The sequence below is a fragment of the Trichechus manatus genome, unplaced genomic scaffold (genome assembly GCF_000243295.1).
Source record: "Trichechus manatus latirostris isolate Lorelei unplaced genomic scaffold, TriManLat1.0 scaffold00081, whole genome shotgun sequence".
In the NCBI taxonomy this organism is placed as follows: Eukaryota; Metazoa; Chordata; class Mammalia; order Sirenia; family Trichechidae; genus Trichechus; species Trichechus manatus.
This window is the reverse complement of record NW_004444017.1, coordinates 1,377,579-1,387,512: the sequence shown is the minus strand read 5'-3', so window position 1 is coordinate 1,387,512 and position 9,934 is coordinate 1,377,579.

Sequence of the window (9,934 nt, the reverse complement as noted above, 5' to 3'; positions counted from 1 at the left end):
AAATAAATAAATAAATAAATTACTACCTTTCTGCTTGTAGCAGTTAGTGGTTAGTTGAAAGTTAAAAGTAAATGTCAACCACTAATTAATATCTTAGTGAAACTATATATCTATCCCACTGTAGATGTTGGTTCCTGAAAAGAAGATTTTCTTCTTTTTCCAAAAGAAGTTACCATGTAATGTTAAAACATTATAAAAGCCTTTAAAAGTCTTATAAAATCTCCTTATCTGCTATGTCATTTTGATTTTCTAATAATTTTAAATTATAACTAACCATTAACATAATCTATAAAAAAATGAATGCTTTACATCTGCCCTATCTACTATGGTAGCCACTAACTAGCTTCATGTGGCTATTGAGCACTTGAAATACGGTAAAACTGAGGAACTAAATTTTTTATTGTACTTAACTAAAATTTAAATTGAAAAACTAAAGCAGCGCTGATTTTTATATTGATGACACGTTGAAACGATAATTTTTGGAAACATTGGTTTTAATAAAATAGATTATTAAAATTAATTTCACCAAACGTTAAATTGCATATGTGGTTCACATTGTAAAAAAAAAAAAAATTAGGAAATTAACTTTGAGACAATGTTATTATCCAGTCTACGGACTTTATAAAGATTTCACCAATTGCCGTGATAATGTCCCTTATTGCAAAAGAAAATCTAGACTATTGTTGCATTCGATTACTGTATTGCACCTCTTTAGTCTTCCTTAATCTGGAACAGTTCCTCAGTCTTTCTTAGTGTTTCATAACATAAATATTTCTGAAGAGTATAGCTCAATTATTTTGTAGAATGTCCTTTAAGTTGGGTTTGTCTAATGTTCCTTCATGATTAAAAAAACAGTTGCCATCAAGTCAATTTTGACTCATAGAGACCTCATGTGTTACAGAGTAGAACTGTGCTCCATACGGTTTCCGCTGGCTGAATTTTCCGAGGTAGATCACCAGGCCTTTCTTTTGAGAGGCATCTCTAGGTGGACTCGAAGCTCCAACCTTTTGGTTAGCAGCTGAGTGTGTTAACCATTAACACCACCCAGGGACTCCTCCTCACGATTAGATTATGCATTTTTGCCAGGAATACCACAGAAGTGATATTGTGTGCTTCTTAGCACATCACATCAGGAGGCACATGATGTTGATTTGCCCAATTACTGGTGATGTTAGCTTTGATTACTTGATTAACATGCTGTCTGTAAAGTTTCTCCACTATAAAGTAACTATTTTTCCCCTTGTAATTAATAACAATCTTATAGAAAGATATTTTGGAAATAAATTGCTTGATACTCCTCAAACTTTCACCCACTAGTTTTAGCATCCATAATGTTTCTTTTCTACATCAACTATCATTATCATGGTTGTGTAATGGTGATTTTTCTAATTTTATCATTCCTTCTACATTTATTTATTAGCTGGCTTTCTACTCTAGGGAAGAGCTCTTCCTTTTCTCTAATTTATTTGTTTATATACATCTGTGTGGATTCTTATTCATTCAATGAGTTATATTCCTTTACTGTCATAATTTGTTTCGGGCTCAAATTGCCCGAGATTCTCTAAGACCTTCTTTAACTCTAGTATTCTATGAGGAGAGGAGGCTGAGAGTGTTATATGCTTGTAAACACATAAGACGACCTTGAGGGTGATGTTTAAATTGTAAACCAAATGTTGAACTGCTGCTTAAAAATCACCAAGGAAAGAGATGCCATGGTTGAGTGCCCAATCCTTGAGAAAGGGAGTGAATGCTTTTAACCTAAGTGTTTGTGTGGAGTGGAGAGGAAACAGCTATGTGAAGAGGAGGGCCCTTGAGGATAGTCCATGAATTTAGAAATGTCTGTCTGATATGACTGGAGGTTTTGGGTTTCCTCTGTCTCACTCAGGACTTGGCTAAAGGTTATTTATTTAACCTTTTCCACAAACTGAGTCTGATCAGCCATGCAACTCTTGCACTCTCATATTTATTCCTATGACATCCAATTAGCTTTATTTCCCCCCAGCTCCCCCTCCACATTTTCCCCCAACTAGCAGAAAACAGAGCCTCTGGCTATTACTGTGAATGAATTATTTAGAAATCGTTTCTTCAAGCACGTGGAATGGTACTTGCAACTTCTAGGGCTGGTTCAGGTGAAAAAAATAAATAACTCATTGGGTAGGAGAATTCAAATGTAATCTACAGAGTTGTAAATTATATACTTCTTGTGTTGGGCAGAGCTTGGAGAGAGTCATTCACTCTCCTCCTCAAGCCACCCTCAACTTTTAGGTAAATCTCCACATGTATTGTTTCAGGCTGATAAGAAACTGTTCTCTGCTTAAATGAGCTCCACTAGGGAAATAACAGGATGCCTGAAAAAGCACTTGAAATAAATTAATGCCTCTGCCAAATCCCAGCCATCTAAATTGGTTTAACATCTTTGGGCTGAAGCAGAGGACAACTTGCCTTTTCTGCACAGAATGGAGAGGTGGGGCGGATGGGAGGGAACAGCCCCATTCCCACTCAGTCACCCTTGGAAACTCAGCCTAGTGACCTGGCATCACAGGAATCTGCCCCATGTGCTTTGAGGAGGCATGGCAGCCTGCACTTTAGTGGTGGCATTTAGATATTCCTCTGAAATGCTAATGAAGAGTTTATTTCAGAATTGCTTACAAAGTTCTCAGACTTGTAAATGTATCACTCCCTCTGAAGGCCAGAGACAACAGCACTCAACAAATGGCGTGAAGTACCCAAAAAGAAATTATTGCCTTAGTTGAAAAACTTCCAGGGAAAGACAGTTTCCAGTTCCTCTTGATGTTCCATTCTGCTAGCTTAGTTCTCTGGCAATCACTATGTCATTTGTTTCATCTAACCTACATCTCTCCAGCTAACTTCCAGCTCATCATCCCTTTCAAAATAAATACCCATATGCTCTTTCTCCTTTCATTTTATCCCTCTCTTCTTGGATTAAGGAGAAAAGCAGAGGAGTTAGGGGATAAGGAGACATGGAAACTGACAATTATTGAGTGCTATTAGGATGAGGTGGTCTACTGGATTGCCTCGTTTATCGTCACAACAAATGAAGTAAAGCTGAAGAAACTGACACTCGGAGAAAATAAGTGATTTGCCAGAGGTGTAAAACTCATCTTCTTTCCCCTGTATTGAGTTTGTCTCTGATGAGTCAAAAGCACGGGCTATAGTCCTAGCTTGGCTATGGGTTTTCTGTGTGACTTAAAGCAAGTCTTACTCTGTCTCTGAATCTGTCTTCTCAACAATAAAACAGAAGTGTGTGTGTATATGTGTGTCCTCATCTCTCACAGAAATGATTTGCAGAGATTCCGTCTCCTTAATCAACCCGCTCCAATCCACCTTTCATCTCCTCACTCCCGGAAACACTTTCAACTGAAGTCACAATTGGCTTCCATGTTGCTAATTCCAACAGATATCTACATTTCTTATTTTACTTAACCTCTCAGGAACATCTGACCCCTTCTCCTCTTGGAACACTCTCCTCGCTTGACTATCACCACCCAACACCTCCTACTTTTCTTCCAACCTGTTTGGTGCTACTTCTCTCTCCCCTTTTGAGGCTCTTCATCCTCTCTCCAGCAATTAAATATTAGACTTCTTTAAGGATTTCCCTTCTCATTCTGGGTCCTTGCCTTAGGTGATCTAATTCTTACTTCTCTTTCCCCCTATATAAACTAGTTTACAAATTTTTATCTTCAGTCGATATACTTTTTCTCTTGTCACCAGACCTGTATGTTTATATCCAACTTGACTCTTCCACTTCCATGTTCAAAGGAAGATTTTTCCTCCTAAAATATAATTATGTTTCAGTGCTTCCTATTTCAATAAACAAAACCATCATTCGTCCAGTTTCATAAAGACAGAAATCTAGGTAGGTATCATCCTTGATTAATTATCCCTCCGCCTTCATATCTAATCCATCACCAAGTTCTAAGCACAGTAAAACCTGTGAAAGCCAGACCCTGTGTAAGGCAGAAACCTGTTAGACAAGGAAAACTCAAATATTTTCCACTAAAATGAGCAATACAAAAGTGGTAAGACTGCACCCTGTCAAAGGTGGAAAACCTGTGAGACCCGGAAAAACAAGGCAATCTCATCAAATTCTGGCTCTCACAGGTTTCACTGTATCCTTTTCCTTTCTGTCATCACAACCGCAGTCCAAGCTAACAGCATCGCTTACCTGGACTATTGCTGGTCTTCCTAAATTCACTTTTGTTCCTCTTCAACCTGTTCTCCCCATTGCAACCAGAATGATCTTTATGAAACTTGAATCTGATAACGTCATGATCCCTGCTTAAAACCTTTAGTAGCTGTCTTGGCTGCCATTGTAAAAACTAAAATCCTTAAAATGGTCTACAAGGCCTGCCAGGTCTTCTACTTCTGACTCATTAGATCATCATGTCCCACAATTCTCTTCATTCTTTAGGTTCCAGCTACACCCACATTCTTTCAAGTCCTTGAACATGCCGTGTCTCTGCCCCTCCACAGAATCTTTGTACATGCTATTCCTGCAACCTGAAACACTCCTCTCCCTTCACCTAATCAAACCTGATCCTTTTTTTTTTTGTAGAGTTCTTCTGAGTCATTAATTCCTCAGGGAAGCCTTTTGTGAGCTCGCTGATCTGGTTAAATCTTCCTGCTATATACTTCATAAGTCGTCCTGGTAGCACAATGTTTAAAGCACTCAGCTTGCTAACTCAAAGTTCAGTGGTTCAAACCCACCAGCCACTCCACAGGAGAAAAGACCTGGTGGTCTGCTCCTGTAAAGATTACGGCCTAGGAGATCCTATAGAGCACTTCTACTCTGTCATATAGGGTCCCTATGAGTGGGAATTGACTCAACAGCACACAACAATGACAACAGCAGCAGCATATGCTCACATAGCATTAATTACAGTAGACATTCTCTTAATCAATCTACACTCAGCTGACTTCCCAGATTCACCAACATTCACCCCTTTCTGTGAAGCATACTGAGTGATGCCTGCAGTACCCTGAATGCTGGTGCTGGGAGACCACTCTAATATGGCTGCATATTTCTGCTCTCTTGTTCCATTTTTGCTGATCAAGAGTCCTTTGTATTTGCTCCCAAATTGATTTATGCTAGTTGTAGATATTATGGTAATTTACATAATTTAATTAAATATTATTTATGCCAATGAGTTATGTGTGTGAAAAGATGGTTTTTTAAATATAAAAACCAGGGCTTCGAACAGGTTCATTCTGGTTCGAACTGCTGCTGAGACTTTGCATTTCTAACAAGTTCCCAGGCAATGCTAATGCAATTTGAGAACAACTAGTAGAGCTGTGGTTCTCAAAATTTATTATACATAAGAATCACCAGTGATCTTGTTAAACTGTAGATTCTGATTCAGTATGCCTGGGGTGAAAATGCAAATTCTCAGCAGCAGTTCAAACCAGAATGCACCTATTCGAAGCCCTGGTGAAAACTAAATTGAATTATTTGGGAAAACTTGATAAAGATGAAGTACCAAAAAGTGTTGCTTTTTTAGGAGTGAGTGAAGCAATTCTGTATGGTCGCTGCAAGTCAGAATCGACTCGACAGCAGTGTGTTTGGTTTTTGAGGTTTTTTTTTTTTTTTTAAAGCAATTGTAAAAGCCTGGGGAGGGAATTAAATAATTATACAAGAATTCTGAAGTCAGATTTCTTTCAAGTGTGTCTTTAACTTCTCCCTCCACTTTAAAGAAATGAAAACAGGAAATCATAGATGATGCATTAAGGGTGTGGTTTATACAAGACAAGAGAGAAAAGGCACTGGCTCTACATCAAAAGATTCATGCAAACGTATGTGTGTGTGTATATATACATATACATACCTTTTGGGTTAAAATAAATATTTATGGTACGTATGTATCTTTTTTATGATCCTTCCCCCAGTAGACAAAAACTTCATGAAGGTAGTGAAACTGGCCATTCCCATTAAGATTGGCCAAGTAATCTGCAGAGCCCAGTGCAAATTGGAAATGTGAATGCTTCAAAACTTATTAAGAATTCCAAGATAGTTACAGCAGAGTATTAAACCAAGAGTGGGGCTGTCCTAGTGCAGGGCCCTGTGCAACTACACACCCAGCTCTGATGAAGCATGAAGCTGGCTCTGATTCTCATCTCCTAGCACAGTACCTGGCAAGTAGGTATTTACTGAGGGCATACTATGTGTCAGGCACTGCTCTAGGCTCTGGAAATACAATAAGAACAAAAGAGGCAAAAATCTCTGTCTCCATGGAACTTAATTCCTACAGACAGAGTGGAGAGAAAGGGCAAAGGAGATAATAAACAATAAATATGTAAAGTATGTGGCATGTTTGATGGTGTTAAGTGCTATGGAGATAAAGCAGGGAAGAGGAATAGGGAGCATGGGAATCAATAAATACCTGTTGAACAAACGCTATGAACTTTGAGCCAAAAACTCAAAGGAGAATTTATATATATATGTATATATATATAAAATTAGAAATGAAAAATAAACCCAGGGGAAATAAAAATATGAGCAAAAATCAAAACCAGGAAAAAACAGAATAAGTGATGTTTGAGCTACAAATTTGGCTCCGAGTTTCCTGGTAACCAAAGCAAAAGATGAGAGATGATCAATGACATAATCCTTATTATCAGAAAGGGGGAAGCATACCCAGGTCCTAGGGATAAAAATAGACATAGCAATATATCTCTTACTTCCTTACTGAACCGCATGAGATCACAGCTGTGAAAATAACTTGAATAAACATAAGGTACTATGCAACGCAGGGAGCTATTAGTATCAGAATTCTTTCACAGGACAAAAGAGAAAACTGCATTGTAACATCTTTGTTTTTCCTGGAAAGGTGCTAAGTAAATTCATCTTTGAAGGCAAAGAAACTTTCACATACGCTAACTGCTTGAAGTTGAAATCCAACAATCACTTCAGCCCACAAAAATTCCAACCAGCCTGCACAAGTTCCACCAATTTCTCTTCCCGACCCTTATTAGAAGGAGACCGCCCAGTGTGAGGCAGGCAGTGACATTAGCCAAGATGTCCTGGGCCTCCCTCCTGCCCCTCCACCCTCCATCAACCACTCCAATTGAAGCTGAAGCTGCCAGCATCTTTCCTTCTGCTTCTCCTTCATAGCCCTAAGTCCCCAAATAGGTACAGGACCAAGGAACCAGTTAGGTCCATCCTCAGTGACATGATATGTCTGTCCACAGACAGAGAGTTGAGGCACTTCTGGTTAAGGGCAGAGAAAAATATCCATATATGCTCCTCTCTTCGTGCCATTCTCCTCTCTCCCTTTATCTCTCTCTCTCTCGCTGCACCTCTCTCGGTCTTTCTCTCTGCTCTCTCTTCCTTTCCCACACCACCACTGCTACCACCACTAACGACTTAGAAGTTCTATTTATACTTAGCTTCACAGAGACAGACAGTTCAACAGGTAGACAATTGAACAGAGGAGGTGACAAACAGTCTAGCAGTTTGGTGTCTCTTTGCCTTTCTTTGTGTCTGTCACCCTGTGTCCGTATGTCTCTCCCACACTCACAAACCAAATAAAGATCTGTGTATATTTCAGAGAGACAGAGTTTGATGGGAAACCAATGAATAAAAAGTACAAGTTACCTTGACTAATGGATTGCCTTTTGTCTAAATGGAAAGAAAAGCACATTAGATCAGAAAAGTCTGAGGGCCCTTAAAGGGGCTCAGAGAAGTTAATTTTGTGAATATCTAAAACATTATTTTAAATGGTAAGTCTATAAGTTCCTTCAGCCACCTGTTTGAGGCTCTTCCAACTCTGAACACCAACCCACGGAGACTGCTGGTGAATTCGAACTGCCAATCTTTTGGTTAGCAGCCAAGTTCTTAACCACTGCGCCACCAGGGTTTCACCATGGAGACTCCCTTAAACCCATTGCTGTCGAGTTGATTCCGACCCATAGAGACCCTAGAGGACAGAGTAGAGCTGCCCCATAGGGTTTCCAAGGAGCGACTGGTGTATTCGAACTGCTGACCTTTTGGTTAGCAGCCGTATCACTTAACCGCTGTACCACGTGGGCTCCCCATGGAGACTAGCTATAGCCAAACAGAGAAAAATCTGAGCGTTTCCACCTAGGAGATTGCCATACTATCAGTCTAGTACCTGTTGAATTTTCCCGTAAAGTGTGAAAGATAAAAGCATTCCCCACCAGCCATTGTTTCTGGCATTAACAAAATGGACACCAGCCCCTTCATGGGTGCCCTCTACGAATAAAAAAGACACCGTTAATGAGAGAAGAGCTTGCTGTCAAGTTTCTATTTCAGGCCTCATGCTAGTAAATATAATCCTGTTTACAGACTCAAGTCAGTGACGTGCTCAAGCTGCACAATGGCTGTTTGAAGAGCACCTTAAATGTGGTCTTTGAAACTGAGCTGTGGGATGTGTGGTATCGTCTCTTTCTTTTTCTCTACCATGGTGTAATTGGAAACTGTTGAGTGACTTGCATCACATGCATGCGAACGAGGCAAGGACTTGTGGCTACTAACAATTCCGCCCACTCATGCCCCCACCTCAGATGACCTCATATCTGATAATTCATGAAGAATGCCCTCTCCCCACTGTCTGCTTGTCTGTCTGAGGGCCTGTGTCCTCTAGCCTCCCCACCTCCCAGGACATGGCCTTAAATGGCCTTCATCTCATGTCTTAGTCAGGGCTCTCTAGAGAAACAACCAGTGAATATGAGTGTGTATATGTATATATACATACATACATATATGTATGTGCGCACACGCACACACACAGAAGAGAGAGATTTACTTCAAGGAATTGGCTTACACATTACATAGTTGTGGAAGCTGGCAAGTCCAAAATCCATAGGTCAGGTGTCAGGCTAGAGACCTCCTACAGGCTTGCATCCCAAGATCCATAAGTCAGGTGTTAGAAAGTGTGCAGAGGGAAGATAGAGAGTGAATAACATAGGGTCAAAACTAAGGGACCTAATTTTTGGCATAAATAGTGTCTCAAATAAAGCTAAAAATGCACAAATGACAGAAGATAAATTAGAACTGAGACCTCCTAAAATTAAATACTTGTGCTCATCAAAAGACTTAAGCAAGAGAGTAAAAAGAGAACCTGCAGACTGGGAAAAAAACTTAGCCAACCACATAGCTGATAAGGGTCTAATATCTAAAATCTATAGAAAATTTCAACAATGCAACAAAAAGATAAATAATCCAATTAAAAATGGGCAAAGGACATGAACAGAAACTTACCAAAGAGGACATTTACGTGGCCAACAAATACAAGAAAGAATGCTCACAGTCATTAGCCATTAGAGAGATACAAATTGAAACTACAATGAGATACTATCTCACCCCTGCAAAAATGGCAATGATCAAAAAAACAGAAAACAACAAATGCTGGCAAGGTTGTGGGGAGATTGGAACTCTTATACACTGCTGATGGGAATATAAAATGGTGCAGCCGCCATAGAAAACAGCATGGTGCTTCCTCAAAAATCTAGAAATAGAAATACCTTATGATCCAGCAATCCCACTCCTAGTTATATATGCTAGCGATATAAGAGCAGTGACATGAATAGACATATGCACACCTATGTTCATGGCAGCATTATTCACAATAGCAAAAAGATGGAAACAACCTAAGTACCCACCAACAGATGAATGGATAAACAAATTGTGGTACATATATACAATAGAATACCATGCAACTATAAAGAATAATGATGAGTCCACAAAACATTTTATAACATGGATGAATCTGGAAGACATTATGCTGAGTGAAATAAGTCAATCACAAAAGAATAGTGTTTAGTCTCACTTTTATAAAAAGTCAAGAATAGGTATGCACAGAGAAAGCAACGTTCTTTGATGGTTACCAGAGATGGGAGGGAGACGAAGGGGGAATCACTTTCTAGACAGTAGGCACTTGTTATTTTTAGTGATGGG